Consider the following 16,002-nt stretch of genomic DNA (forward strand, 5'->3'; position numbering starts at 1 on the left):
AGTCGGGGTATCCAGCCCCCCGGTCTCCTTCCCCCAGCCCAGGTTCCACTCAGGGATGGGAATGCTGGGGGGTGGGGGGGTAGGGGGGTGGATGTCCCCCCTCACGGGAGCTAAGCTCTTCCTTCGGGCAGTCCCCGACCCACCAGCAGTGCCCCCCCCTTTTCCTCCAAGGCGTTTTGGGTGGGAATACCCGGGTTTAGTTTAGGCCGCGTAGGTTGGAGTAAAAATCCTTGGCCCTTCTCGCTGCCTCGGGGACAGGGCAGCCGGGGAAGGTCCCCTCCTCCGGGAAGGGCCAGGGGTGACGGCAAGGGAGAAAGGACCAAAACATCTTATTCCCTCCCCCCAAAAAAATGCTTGAAACCCAGGGAAAGCGGAGGGCAGCTGCTGGAGGCTCCCGGGCTCGGACTCGCAGCTTCCACGCGTGTTTTTCTGGGAGCACCCCCCTCCACAGAGGGTTTCCCCTCGGCTGCTGGGCACGGCCTGGGGGGGAGGGGGGTGTCGCGGCTGTCCCTCGGCTGCGGCTCAGGGCCGTGAAGGGCACACGGGGGAGGCGGGCAGCCGCCTCGGTGCTATATTTGGAAAAGAATTTGGAAACCTTTCCAGCAAATCTGTGCGAAAGGTACCGGCCCGATGGGAGAGGCTGCCCTGGGGGCTGCCCCTTCCCCCGAGCCCCCACCCCACACACACACCCCCTGAGGTGGCAGCGTCCTGCTCCCCACCCGCGTGTTTATTCCTCGAAAGCCAAACGACGCGAGAAAAACTCTGGTGCAAACCTTTGCCTACCCACGCCCGAGGAGAGGCACTTCACCCTCGCTTACCCCCACCCACGATAACCAAGGTTTAGCCCCTCTGAAACCCCGTGGAGAGGCTCTACTTTGCCTGTGCCAGCCAGATTTTCTTGTTCTGCCGTAAAAAAAAAAAATAAAAAATATATATATATATATATATAATAGCAGGGGGGTGTCGGCTGGGCCTGGACTTCGGGGGACAAGGGGCGAGGGAGACCCACGGCCTCTCCGTGCTGCTCCCACCCGAGGCACCACCTGGGCAAACCTGCTTGGGGTATTTTAACGAAAACTGTAGTTTTCCCCGTGTTTTTCTCTCCACTATCACCCCCCACACACACACATACGCACACACAAAAAACCCTAGAAAGCATTGATTTGATTTGAGTTGCCTAATCTGTTGAGTTTTTGTTTTGTTTTGTTCCCCCCCCCCCCCCCCCCCCCCCACACGCTGTATGTGATCGTTTTCCTACAGCCCAAATAGACTGGAAACCACAGAGAAAATAATCAAAGTGCAGCATGTTTTCCCACAGTAGGAATGCATGTTAGCACTCTCTCCACGTCTTGATCCTCTGTTTGCGTGTGGGTATCCATGCGGAGATGCCTTCAGATGCAGATGCACAGATGCAGAATGCGTCTGGGTGTCCGGAAAACACCCGCACCCACGGACATGTCAGCCCACGGCCTCGAGGTGCAGCTACGGGTGAAGTTGGCTGCGTGGATCGGAGTATTTCGATAGAAACACGGGAAGATACGTGCACAAACAGAGGTACAGCCAACTTCTATCCGCCCGCATCGGAGTATTTCCCTGCAGCCCGTGGGTACAGAACCCCCCCGTGCCCGTGGGTGCTTCTTCCAGGCTCAGGCCATGGAACACAATACGGACCCATCGGCGCTGACCTAATAACTCTTCGGTTCCTCTGCCGAGCCGCCCACCCCCCCCAACCTCGGCATGATGCCGGGGAAAAGGGTGGAAAATAAGAGGGAAAGGCAAGGTTTGGGGAAGGAGAGGGGCCCTGCTGGTGGAAGGGCCCCCCGCCCCGGGCGGGCTGCGTCGGGGGCAGCGGGTGGGCTCCGAGGGGAAGAGGGGAGAGGGCTCGCTCTCCAGCAGAAAACGGTTTTCCAAAACCCCCCTCGCTGTCAAGCACATCCGTGACTCCTCCTCTGCCTGCGGAGCCGCTCCGCTCCCCCCTCCCCGCTCCCGCAGCTGGACGGCGTAGGTAGCTCCAGATAAGTGAAAGTGGTATTTTTATAGGCTGATAAAAGAGACTTATCTCGGCTTTCCCGAATCTGACAAAGATTCCCTAATTGGTCATTTGCCCACAGCAGCTTCCCCAGCCCGGGGCTCGACAGACGCTATTTTCAGCCTCCAAAGGGGGTGTCACGCCCCCGGGACCCCGCTCAGCTGCTGGTCCCCGGGCTCTTCCCTTCCCAAATCCCCCGGGATCGCGTATCCTCATTGCCATTCACCCGCACAGGCTGAGGCTGGGGCAGACGAGGAAGCCCCGCATCCCCGGACAAGGGCGGAGGTGCCAGCCCGGCACCGCCACGGCCCCCACACAGCCCGGGGGGGCCCTCGGGGGCAGTCACCGGGTGGATCAGGCCTCGGGGGCGAGTGTCTCTGACCCATCTCCTCCCAGTAGGAATCACTCCCTCGGGATTGCCCACCGAGGAGGGCTTATCCCTGAAGCCCTGTCCCTCTCTCTGTTGGCCGAGAGTGTCCGTAAACTGCTTATTAGGTCTTTTTGGTACACCAAATACATTTTGTCAGCTGGAATAAACCTCTCCATCATATACAAATGCACATTCAAGCAGGGAGAAAGCTCTCTTCTGGACAGACAATGGGTGGAGATGCACACAGTTTTGTACCAACCCTGCCTCCTCCAACTCACTGGCTGCTAAGATTAAATGGAAATTTAATTCTCAGGACTAAACACAAACAGCAAAAGCAGGGTCACCCCCTTCCTCCCACAGCTTCCCAAGGAGCCTGGGTCCCCCTAAAACATGCTGTGACCATCTCACTGCCAGTCCCAGCTCTACTCTGTGCATCAACTGAGATTTTTTTTTTCCCTCCAATGTATTTTAGTCACCAGGCCAGCAAAAATACCCCAAAGCATGAAGGAAATGCATTTCTGAACAGCCAGATCTTGCAGCTAGCTCGCATCACAAACCTTGAAGTAAGCCGGGAAGTCACCCACTAAACTTATTTCTCATTATCTTTTTTTTTTTTCCTGGGGCAGGGGGAAGGGACTCAGGGATTAACAGCCCATCTGACCTACCAGGGGTGTACGCACATGAATCAAACACAATCAAAGGCCCCAATGTCAGCATTAGCTTGACCCCTACGACTGGTTTGGGGCTCCGTATGCAGTGAGGCCTGTTCTGGTCAGAGCAGCATGAACCTTCCCCCGGGTTATTAATGCCTGCCAAGGCTCTGCCCAGCTCGGCCAAGCCCATCAGGTTGGGGTTACAGCCACCTCAGTCACGTCGGGACGTGAGGCCCATGGGGATGGACCTGGATCTTTAAACCATTCACTCAAAATCGTGGAGAAGAGGAAGGGATCAGGGAGTTTGTTGCAGTTTTTTTGTGTTTTTTTTTTTTTTTCTTGTGCTCATGTCTGTTGCCTTTCCATGACTTTTTTTGGTATGATTTCCCCTGAGTGGTTTTGGAAGGAGAAGCAGCTGTTCACATTCCGTTGGACCCTCTGCAGCCAGCAGTGTGGGGTAAGGCCAAGCCCTGTGGGAATAAGGAACATCCCAGCCCCACCATGCAGGGATTCAGGACCCACATCCCAGCAAATGTGCTCTAGATCTGGCCTTGAGGCTCAGCAGGTGTTGAAACATGAAGAAACTGAGCCTTTTTAACATTCAGACCAAGTCCCCATGGCATCTTCAGAAACAGGACTGGCACCTGAGCACATCCCTCAGAGAGAGGAACAAAGAGGGGCCCATCAGTTTCCAAATCAAACCTCCAGCAGGAGAGGGGTTTGTCTGTAGGTTCTGATTTTGATATAAGTATTTCAGAAAACGTCCCATGATCCCACTTTGTAGTGAACTTTTCCCACACCCAAAAGGGCACACAAATTAGAAAATGATCGTCGGGAGGGAAAGCCATGCTGCCCTGGCTCTGCAGGAGCAGTCTCTGAAGGGGGTTTACACAGTCCTATCAAGTTTTCAAGTTCACCCTCCATTTAAATATAATTTTTAATGAAAATAGTGGAACGCCCTCTTCTCCCCACCTAGTCCAACCTGGGCTACTTTTAATTCTTTAGTGCACAGTTTAACTTAATATTGACTTCCGCTTTTAACCTGCTCCTTCCTAATATATATAAATAAAATCCTCCTATTAAAAAAAAATAGATGGCAACACTCTCTCAGCAGTACTTGGCTCTTCAACTTTAAGAGGCTAGCTTCATTAAATCTTAGGGTTTTTTTGTAACAACTGGACAAGCAAGGGCTTGCATCGGAAATGCCAGTGGGAGCTGAGCAAGGGTCTTGTGGGTGGGAGGCCTGGCACCCAGCTGGCCATGGACCACCCTGCTGGCTTTCTCCAGGCATGAGAAGGGAGATTACAGCACAGTTCCCATCAAACTCAAGCTGCCAGAAAGCTCATCAAGCTCAGGAATCAGCCTGAGTTTCCTGAGAGTGAATTCAGAAGGGGGCTGGCCCTGAGGTGTCCACTCAGAGCAGATTCAGGGCCAGCAAGAAGCGTGAAGTTGTGGCTGCTTGAACCAGTCGCCCACTCTTGGATCATCACTGCTGGTCAGCCAGGCATGCTGGAAACACTGCTGCTGCTCACAGCATTACTTCTGCCAAAGCTTTTCTGCCACCAGATTTCAGAGGAGCAGCACGCTGCTGGATTCCAAACAGCAGCCGCTGGCCAGGCTGCCTGTGATCCACCCTCCCGGGGCCGGAGAGGCTCCTCAGCAAAGCCAGAACAGAGACTAGGTCACCGGGACGGAGCAGGGAGGACAGATCCACACATGGCAAACACCACGGTTGCAGTGCTAAGACTTCACCCAAAGTAAGTCCCTAGTTGGGGTCCTCCCTGTCCCAACTTGTTCGTCCATAGCTGCACCTAGGAGAGCTCTGCATCACCCACGGAGCTGGAAATATTAGTTCCCTGCATGCATCATAATTTTCACAACATCATCACAGAACAAGATCAAGAGAGATAGGTGCCCACTTAAATTTCAGTGGTATGCAAATACCTACATTTCTGACAGCTTTTTGAAGCCCTGGGACCAAGAGCTATTGCTCATCCTACTCGGTGGCTTCTGAACTGGTTCGGTGGTGTCTGTGCAGTCCCTAGCGCATAAGTGTCCTTATTACACCGTGCGGTCTCAGGGCCAGCGGCCCGTCCCACGCTCGCAGACCATCCCTGAGCAGTACCCTGGGGAGGATGATTGTGTCGGCCCTGATCCCCCTCACTCAGTAAAGGCAACATCTCTGGGTCTCAGACCAGTAGGAACATGGGAAGTCCAAGATCACTTGCTCTGTTCAATTTTGGGCCATTTTTTGAGCAACTGTGTGCCTATCTGCAGTTTGATGTCTTTCTTGAGGACATTACTTAATACAAAGGTCTTAGGTAGGACAAGTACTTTGAGATCCTGTCGTGGGCGCCTCTGCCATGGAAATAAGAGGCTTTAGCATCATATAACTTTGCCAAAGAGTGTAAGAGAACAAGTGGGCGTCTATTCATCCTCTCCCAGACCCTCTCTTAATTCTATCCAGAGCATAGTGCTGGCTACATTAGTAAGGCTGGAAACTCAGCAGCCCTCTAATTTGGGTAAGTCTTACTGGCAAACACTAAAATCCATCTGCTCCTATGGACACGGTTAAACTGCAGCCTAGATAGCTCCCACTGCAACTGCTGCCATAACTGAGAACAGAAAGTCCACTCAAAGGGAAAAGAGATGGAAAAGAGAGAAACTGCGTTGGGACTACAGGAAACAAAAGCAAATTTGCCCTGAGAACAAGTCCTTCGGTATCTGTTAGTTGGATTAAAGTGGTACTTAAGGACTTTTACAAGCCCTGTGCATCACAGAGAATTTCCTTGGAGTCAGAGAGTAGCTGATTTATGCTAAATCAGCCACAATGGATGTACCAACCCTAGGCAAGGTTCCTCAGGCCAGGACCTTGAGTAAACCCTCCAAAAAGCTTTGTCTTGTTTTCAAAAGACTGAGATTGATTATAAGCCATAAATCCAATATGCCACAGCTGTCTGGGGACTCTGGCAAGAGAAAACAGCAGCTCCAGCTAAGTAATGCCTCTTTCCCCAGGAAACCTGGGGTATCTATAGAAGGTCCTCCATCTAGCACCAGTCAGGTTGTGGTGCGATGGAGGTACCTCACTCATTGCAGCATTTCTGCACAAAACTGAAGCCTTTCCATTTCTCCTTCTACGGGAAGTCCTTAGCACACATTTGGCGCAGTTTACAGGATGATGATGACAATGTGTTTCTCCTAAATAAAATCCATTTTTAAAGAGTACATGTGCAATTACTTTGGGTTTTGGCCTGTATTCAGGAAAGAATTTCCCCTCGGGTCAGATTTGGCAGGGACTGGTAAGGTTTTCTTGCTTTCCTCTGTAGGGTGGGCCATGGTCCACTTCCTAAGATCATCTGGACATTTTCACCTAACAATTTCCCAGCTACTGCCGGGACCCGGGACACTGGCAATGCCCTTGATCTCTCCTGCATGCTTGAGATTTTGTGGCTTTTGGTCTTTTGTACTAACGGTCTTAAATTTGTTATAGGGTGTTGGGAAGTGTTTTATGGCCTGCAGCGTATGCAGTGGATGTTCTGGGGACCCCTCTGGATTAAGCGGCTATTACATGGTCACCTGTAATTGCGAGTGCCTGTACTCGATGAGGCAGGTGGTCCTTCCTCATGCTCTGTCACCCCTCCCTTATCTTCCAGTAGCAGGTCTCTGACATCCAGCTACAAGGCAATTACACCCCCAGCGTAGTCACATGTGACATCTCCCCTCTCTCTTATTTGAAGTGTGATGCTTATAAACCAAGCTGATAGAGGATATTAGGTTAATAAACAAGGTAGAAGTCCTGGGAGTGGGAAATTATGAAGCCTGGGCTCTGCTCCCATCTTGCTACTAACTGATTGCACAGGACCCTTCCCTCCTTCACACCACCTCAGTTAGGCATTTAGACCACCCTGGTTACCCCAGGCTCCCTTTGAAGTCAAAATAAAAAGGGTTTTATCTAGTCCTCACACCACTCTGCAACAGTAGGGATGACTTGTGCCTGCCCATCCACTGATAACAGAGAACCTCAACAACCAGTTTGAATGAAGTATCTACTTTTTAGATCTCTTAGCCCTGATGAATACACATGATGAGCTTAGCACTGTGAGTCTGGCCTTAGCTGAGTTTCCTACAGAACAGGTGACCAGGACAGGACCCGTCCATGTTAAATACAAGATCTTTACCACCAAACAGGGCGTGAAGTGGTACAGCACGATGCCTCCCACACTGTGACACAGGGGTACATGTTTGGGTATACGTTTCATCCCTAGTTATGTTAAGGTCTCCATGCAGACAAAATGGGACAGATGCTGCTGTTGCCCTGGTTATTGCCAAGAGTGGAAGGTAACAGAAATAAGTGACATCCTGCATAGCAACTCAGTCCTAAATTGCTACATTTCAGCCTAGGCAAAAACAATGCCTGTAGATCAGGAATACTTTTTGGATGAGGCATCATCCTGAAGCTCATATCTGGATGCTTCTGCTACTCATGTCTCACCTGTCTCTCACAGACAACAGTGATTTTGTTTAAAGCACATCATGCTCCATTAGACCCCCACACTTCCCCACCTAGAGAGAGCCCAGACAGCTTCGAGATCTCCTCCAGAAACACAAAATACCCAATGGACAGAATTGTTGGTGCTAAGCCATAGGGCTTGCTTGGGATCAAAGGGGTCTGTGTGCTCAAGTCCTTGGCCATGTCCTGAGCTCCACTTCTACAAACATGCTCTGCACAGCCGGGAAATCTGGTCTGAAACTGGCAACAGAAACACCCCCTCCTGCTACCAAATCCAATGTGCAGCACAGATATATTTCCCCCTAATCCTCCAAAGAGAAAAACAAACAAGCATACAAATGCCAAAACGTTAACTACTCCCCAAATTACTCAGACTACTGCTAATTAGTATAAATTTACAGCAGCTGCACTACTGGAAGTGAGCTCAGACTTTAGCTCTGGAAATTACCAGGGAGTATAATTTTCTACAGTTTTTCTGAACTTATAGACATCTACAGGAATGTTCCAGTATACTAACTAACTTCATCAGCATTTCTAAGCCTTCTTTATTCTGCTCATACAGGGGTAACCATGAAGCTCACAGGCATGAAATCCACAAATGCATTCCCTCTCAAAGACTCCTGTACACAGCAAGTTCAGCGATGTGTGTCCAGAGAACCACATAGGAGAGGGTGTGGAGCTCTCTAGCCTGATTTTTTACACCTCGTTCATCAGCTCTTACTGATCAGCACAGATCAATGTTGAGGGCTTTGGAGGTGTTCATCATGTTTGGATTTCATTTCTCAGTTTCCCGGTGGAATTACTGAGCAGTGATTTTCTGTGTGCATTATGAAGGCTTGGTCTCAGCAGAATACGATACAATGCATTTTTCTGGCAGGACAAGCTCTAGATCTGTTCGTCACTGTTCTTTAGAAAGGTGGAAAAGTGATCTGGATAATACTAGCCTTGAGTACCAGCTTGAGTTTGCAGCATCCATTACATTCTGCTATCACCCACCTGCCTTAGTCTCTGTGTGTCTCAGCAAGATGGCAGAGCTTCTGCAGTGAGTAAAATACAACCATCAATCTAATACTGCATTGACTAGCAGATTATTTTGCTACTTGGAGTCACCAACTACTACAATCTAGCAGACTTTCCTCCCTGAGTAATTCTCACACATTTAGATTCCACTTCCCGCTCCAGAACTGGAGATAAGATCATAAATAGCTTATGTGTGCTTAAAGAATGGATACAGTAACAGCAGGTAGGCAGACAGGTAGACAGACAGACAGACATGATGATAAGCCATACATCTGGCATGTAAGTATCATGGCAGTGGAATTACCATTCCCCAGCCAAGTTTCACGCTTTGGGGAGTTGTTTTGACATGCTGTCAATGCCGCACCAGAATAACCTGATTTATTTTCCTCGTTCTCTTTGAAAAGGTCTATTTGGTGCCATTTATTTTGCACTCACTTACTCGCCATCCTATCAGGAGGTGGGAGGTCAGCAGGGTCACTCCTAAGAGAGTATCACGTTCTGTACAGAATAGAGAAAATGCTCTAAGTTAGTGGGAAGGGAAGAATTCATGCTGGGGCCTCCTTTCAGCCTCAGCTCTCCCAGAGTAGACTCATATACTTCTTCCCTTCCCACATTCTTGCTCTTCCTTTCAAATGGAAAAGCCAGTACCACTGTTGCTGCTATCCCACCAGCAGCAATCCCTCCCTGCAAAGAGCCTGCTTCAGTTTTGCTTCATTTGTGCCTCCATCTAGCCTTGGCTGGGAATTCTCAGGACTCCCATCTCAATGCATCCTCCCTGTATCGCACAATAAAATCCTTTAGTCTTTTCTGTCTCTGTATATAAAATAGATGTCGAGTCCCAAGTGGCTCTAAGAGGAACTGAAGGCACAGCAGTAGCCAGAAGAAAGACACTTTGCTCATTTCATCAGGGATCATTAAAATGGACTAAGGCATTTTTAAACAGAAGGTACATGGCGAATACCCATATTGGCATATGCACACTTGTAAACCCAGCACTTGTGCCTGGTGCCCAGTTCACGTGCCAGCTGTCACGCTGGTTTTGCTCCGAGATAGCAAACTTCACATCCTTCCAAGCCCACCTCAACCAGGCAAGACACACAGTTTGGCAAGAGCTACCCAGGCAGGGAAAATGGCCTCTGTCCCATGGAAGCAAAAAATTGTTGTGACAACAGATCTGCTACTGAGACACTTTGAACCCACAAACCATTGCAGCAAAAGTGGACTTGATGATCAAGATGCAGTAACTTCAAAGGCAGACAGCACAAGAGAGAAACCGTGGGTGAGTTATGTGACCTTTTTCTTCTTCTGGAACGTGACATGGATGGCCAAGGATGGCACAGGAATGGAAATAGTCAGAGCCTGATGGATCCATCTGTAGCAGAAGGAGCAGCCCAGGGAAGCGGAGAGCACAGGCAACTGTCCAAGCCACTTGACTTCAGCAGCAGCAGCTCAGACCTGCTTGGTAGCAAGGCAGGATCTCCCTCCCACTGAATAGCACCTGTTTTATCACTGCCTCCTACACACAACTAGCCTTTTGCACTCTTTTCTCGATGTTTACATCAGTCAGGTATATTGTCTACACGTCCTGTGAGCACAGTAAAAGCTCTAACAGGACAATTTTAACCAGACTCCTCAGCTGGCACCTTTGCTTTGTTTAGTTCATTAGCTGGGGAACATCTAAGCTCAGTACTAGGAGGGGACTGGCCTGGGCATTAGATCATGGAATAAAACAAGCTCCGTGTGCAGCTGAGAGCCAACACTTGACACCTGCCTTCTTCCATCTTCACAGCCCGGTACTTCTGCTGCTCCAGTCTACAGGCCTCCATTCAGTTAATCACCCTCACACTTGATAGCTACTGCCTGGCCAGCTGTCCTGATGTTTCCAAACACATGAACCCACTCCCCTGGTCCTCTACACAGAGGAATGAGCATTGCACTCACCACATTGTGTGTGTCTCAGAAATCAGTAGAGTACTGGAAGAATTATGTATGGTTGAGATAAGCACAGAGGCAAAGTACAGACATCTATGCAAAGGTCTCCTTCCCCCCAGGCTGAGCCAGCAGCTAAAGAGAAGAGGCAACTTTGTTGTTTTAAAAAAAAAAAAATCATTAAAAAAACCAAGTCAACAGTCAAAAATAGAAAGCAAATACTATTAGGAATAATAATAGCACCTCAGAAGTAACAATCAACTCAGGATCATGATCTAAGGTAACATAAAAATAGCCACAAAGTCCAAGGGAAAAGAGGGAGATATTTCTAGCATGCACACTGCAAAATTCCCTCTGGAAAGGCAGACAGGTTTGCTTCATTTCCTCTTCAGCTTTTGCTGAAATATCAAACAGCACAAAAGCCCCCATTTGCACTGAGAATACAACTGTTGAGTGCATAAGCTCTCTCCACATCACATTAGGCACATTTCCATTCAACCACCAGCCTCTTTGACTCCCATTCCTATTTTGAAAGACAGAGAACTCTGAACCAAGAAGCTGGTTTTGACAATCCTTTATTTGCAAATCTGCTTGTCTTTCAAAGCCATTTTAGCTAGGAAACTTCACCGAATGAGAAAACGAAGCTCTCACTGATTTCTGCATCTGTCAAGAGCAAAGACTTCCCCAGAGAAGGAACTGAGCTCGTCAAGGAGGCTCTCTCCTCCTGTTCCCTGCTGACATGCCCTCTTTTCCCTTTCTCACTATTCAATCTGAGCTATTCCACATCCTTATTATTTAAAATCCAGCTGCTTTTCCATTCTCTACTATCTTAGATCTGTCTCTTCTTCCACTCGACTTCTCTCAGAGCTGTGGTAAGGACCGTTTCCTATTCCACATGTTCCTCTTAAAATAATGTAGTAGCTGGAAACAAAAAAAAAACCAAACCAACCAACCAACCAAACAAAAAAGAGGAAGAACAGCAAATGAGCTTATAGAAGAGTTTGCAGGCCATAAATTGAGATCCAAGACTGACAAGCAATGCTGTAAACCCAAGAAAGGCTGAGGGAGAGGAGGGCAGCCTTTCTCACTGATTCACACACCAAGGAGCAGGAGGGGATGATGGTCACATCATGGTAAACATAACAGGCTGGTTGAGATCCCCAAACCAGGCTCTTGGAGATGAGAGTTGAATAAATACTTCAATGTCCTTCTTAATTACTCTTTTTATTATCATGTTTTAGTTACCTCAAGTGGAGTGTGTGAAGGGATTAGTAAATAATGCTTTCCTTTGTTAACCTTCCTGTCTGCTTTTTGCTGCTTTGCCAAGATCTGACACCCTCCAAAACAAACAGAAAATACATGAATAAATGAAGACTTCATCAGCTCCACAAGGTGTTGAAACAAGAGTGGTGCAAAAAGGCTCAGATGGGTTAGTTTGATGGATAGGAGAGAACATCCCCAGAATTCCCATTACAGAACCTTTTATGGTAGCAATCGATATTGTGGGATTAAGAGAGTTGCAAGATCTTTCCATGTGATTTTTATATGATTTTCTGCAGCTCAGAGGCTGTGCTCTGCTTCTTTCAGTACAGCAGGGCTGATAAAAATTGTCAGAGAGTCTGTAAGTGTAACGCTGCTAGCAAAGCTCAAACTGTTTACCTTGGACTATTTGGGATCCACAGAGGACATCCTAGTAGTCTGAGCAGGGTTGCTACCTTGTTTTAAGCCTCGCTGCAACACTCCAAGGTGTCTAATCTAGGCAACTAAACAGCATAGCCTGCTTTCAGAATGTCTTTCTGTGAAAGCAAATACCACTCGAGGGACATCATGGCCCCAGGTGTGGAAGGATGTGCTGTGTGAGGTCACTCATGGCTAAGTAGTTATCTTCAAGACAACATCCTCCATTAAATTTTGAGTCTGTGGAGAAGTAGCAACAAGGAGAATGACCAAAAGGGGGATGGTATGAGTGCGGGCCAGCCCTTGGGTCTTGCAATAAGAGGAGAAGGGATCACGTGAGATCTGTCTGCCCTCCTGCGAGGATGACAACAGCTCCCCAGAGCACAGCAGGGTGCTGGATGCACAGTGTATCTCAGCCATGCCAGAGACACCCACTCTCCACCTGACCTCAGGGAAAGCTGGAGAGTCTCCTGCCATGAGCCTTCACCTTCCTGGTGGCATCTCAGCCTGCTTCACCCACCTCCATCTCCCAGGCACTGGCGGGGCTCTGAGCCCCTGCTGTGGGGTGCACAGCTGGGGGGCAGGGGCAGCACCAAGACCACCTCATCCAGGACCTTTTTTCTCCCTCTGCCCACTTTGTATTTATATTGCAGCCTTGTTTCTTGCCAGTTTGTTCTTCCTTGCAGGGAGGAGAAGGAGAAAAAGGGAGTCTCAGTGCCCAAACACCAAGATCCTTCTGAGAGCTTTCTCCTGCCACAGAAAGTCCCTTCATCATCCCTAAGATTAACACAAAAGCATCTGAGGTTAATATCGGAGAAGCCAAGCTATAAACTGAGAATTATGCTTCAGCTTAAATAAATCATAACCTTTGAGGCCAGGTCTGTGTCTGGGCAGGGGAAGCTCTGGGGAGCACTGGGACCCCCCTGGGGGTTGGGAGTGAGGGGATGCGGCGAGCAGGGGCTGAGTACTCGGAGGCCTCTTCTGACTCACCAGGACCAACCTCCTGGGAGCTACCCAGGGGGAATCTGCCCTGCTTTTGGGGGGCTTCTGGAGGGAGAGCCTCCTCCTCCACCCCAGGGCCGCTTCCTCTCTCCCTGCGGGAAATGTCCCTCTAATGATTCCCCTGCCTCCCTGCTCTGCAGTTTGTCAGGCCGGCTGACTTCAAGCCATCCTGCATCTGTTTCGCCTAGAGAGCCACGCTCGCCTACATTTTAATAAACCCTATAATTTACACATTTCCCTCATACCCTGTAATTTCACCACCCCGAGACACAGCAAAGGGAGAAAGCGCAGAGCTGGGAGCACTCGTGGAAAGCTCTGCCAGAGAATCAAGAAATAAGTAGAAGGCTTAAATCTGCAGCAGTAAAATAATCCAGGGGAGGGAGCCAACAATGACTGAAAAATAAACATCTCCCCCTGCAAAAGCCCACAGCCAGCCCCGCTCCTTGCAGGCCGGTGCTGCCAAGAGATCGGGTGCACTGGGAAACATGCCTAGGGACTCCAGAAAAAAAAAAAAAAAAAAAAAAAGTGGGTTATATGGACCCCTTTTATAAGGCAACTGTTAGTGGTAACTAAGTTTAAATTTATATGTTCAATAAAGTCTCTTTCCCCCCCCCCCTTCCAAGTGCCAGAACCACTCGAGGAAGCCGACACACGCTTCCCATTTGAAAATGTGTTATTTGACCATTTTTATTCTCTGCTTTTGTTCTTGGGGCTGCAGCCCCTCCAAAGGCGAGGGGGGGCATTTCTGCGCCAAGATCAAAGCGGTTCTGTGTATACACACACTCGTGCAAATTATGTATTTGTGATCAAGTAACGCAGCATCAGGAAAAGCTAGGCGGGCATGTGGGAGAGTGAGATATTTACACAGGCCTGGCCAGAGGCAGAGGCATTATTTTAAGTGTTTTTCACTGGTGCCAAGTCATCTGTTCACATATACGTGTGCGCGCGTAAAGATGATGGAGAGACCAGCTCTCCAGAGCCAGGAAATTCAGCATTAACCCCCCAATTCCACAACGTATCTGCCCGGACTCCTGACACACTCCAAACCTGCATGCCCCCCGACTTTGTTCCTGTCCTAATGACGGTGGAGTTCAGGGTTCCTGTCACAGCAAGTCACGATCATGCATGAACCAGGACTGCTACAAAAAATGTCGGCCCCTCTCACTTCCCCAGCGCAGCTTTATAGCCCACATAAAGGAATATATATATTTCCCCTATAAAGACACAGCTTAACCAAAGGATCTCGGGTTCTTTGGCATCGGGGGGGGCGGAATATAAGAAAATAAAAAGTGGAAAAGAAAAGAAATCTGGGCTGTGCTGCAGACTCCCCAGATGGGAAATGAAAAGCTGCCGCTCGAGTTTTGGAGCAGGAAGGGTAAAGAGTGGAGGGCGAGGAAGGAGGACCGGGGGATGCAGGATCTGCCGGGACCCCGAGACTCCCGGTTGTCCCCGCTTGCAGGGGCTTACTCCCTCCTGCCCCCGCCAGCCAGGACCCGGACGAAGAGAAAAGCCCTGCTGCCCGTCCCTTGGGTGCGGCGGGGGGAGCCCATCCCGGGGGGATCGGAAAGAGGAGAAAGAGAGAAGCCAAGCCTGGCAGCGTGTTTACGATGTAATATCACGATAAAACTTACACTGAAATTATTTCACAACCAAACCGGGGCAGGGGGTGCAGGGGGAAGCTCGAATCGACTCTACATGTCCTTTCCAGGAGGGTGGCTGCCGGAGGAGACGGCAGGAGGGTGGGTAAAGGTCCCCCGGGGAACTGTAAAGCAGAAAGTCTCTCCTCCGCGCCAGCACGAAGCCTGGGAGGCGCAGACACAGAGAAGAAACTCCAAAATAGGGCGCAAAAGCACAGCGCCCTGGAGCCTTGGGAAACGGGGAGACATACAGCCCCCCCCCCCCCCCCCTTACTGCGGGGAGGGAGCCCCTGGGATGGGGAAGGGGACCCCGGCCCGTAGTGATCCTGCTTGTGGCAGGGAGATGCAGCCCCCGGCATCGCGGAGCAGCATCCCCGGCCGCACCGCATCCCCAGCCCGGCCGGCTGCGGGGCTGCTCCCCCCACGCCGCTCCCCCCTTCTCCTTCCACTCAATCTGCATTATTATTAGCAGTATTTTATCCTAGGAAAAACAAACGTCTCTCTCCCTTCCCACCACACACCGGGGGGGTAAGGGGTGGCAGGCCCAGATAACAAAGCAGCTGGTGTGGAACGAAGTTGTAAGGAAATAATTGATATGTAATAAGGCTGAGTGAATCTATCCCAAAGAAAATATTGCGTAAGCGGTTATGATTAAACATGCCCGGGCGAAAGGCGCTCTCATAAAGGAGTAATGGAGCTAAGGAAACAAATGATCATTGGGAATGTTAAACACAGAGGGGCATTTCATCACACAAACATAAATTCAGCTTGAAAGAGACTTAGGAGAAAAAAAAAAAAAAAAAAAAGAAAAAAGCCCCCCTCTCCCCCCGTTACCCTCAGGTTGTCCGATGGACGCCGTTTGAAGATGCTGGCAGTGCGGGGGGGCGGCAAGAGACCCCGCTGGCAAAGGAGGGCCCGATCCTGCCGCACGGTTTTAGACCCGGAGCAGACCCCGAGCCTCCTTCCCCGCCCCCCCCGAGCTTGTGGCCGGGCCGGGCCGCCCGGCCCGTCCTGCCGTGGGGGCACCCCCCACCCCCCCCGTGGGTCCGGGCCGGATCCTTCCTCCCGACGACGACAAGGAGCCGCAGCAATCCCCTCCATCCCCTCCTGCCCGATTTTCCCCCCTCCACAAAGGGATATCCCCGACCGGGCAGCGCATCCCTCTGTCTTGTTTC

General features: G+C 50.1%; 1 protein-coding gene across 2 annotated transcripts in view; it reads right to left on the reverse strand.

Moving 5' to 3' along the window:
* The window catches only part of TBX5 (T-box transcription factor 5), an 84,927-nt gene that overhangs the window by 49,449 nt on the left and 19,476 nt on the right, over positions 1 to 16,002 (reverse strand). The window lies entirely within an intron of this gene.

This window comes from Athene noctua, chromosome 17 (genome assembly GCF_965140245.1).
Source record: "Athene noctua chromosome 17, bAthNoc1.hap1.1, whole genome shotgun sequence".
Lineage (NCBI taxonomy): Eukaryota > Metazoa > Chordata > Aves > Strigiformes > Strigidae > Athene > Athene noctua.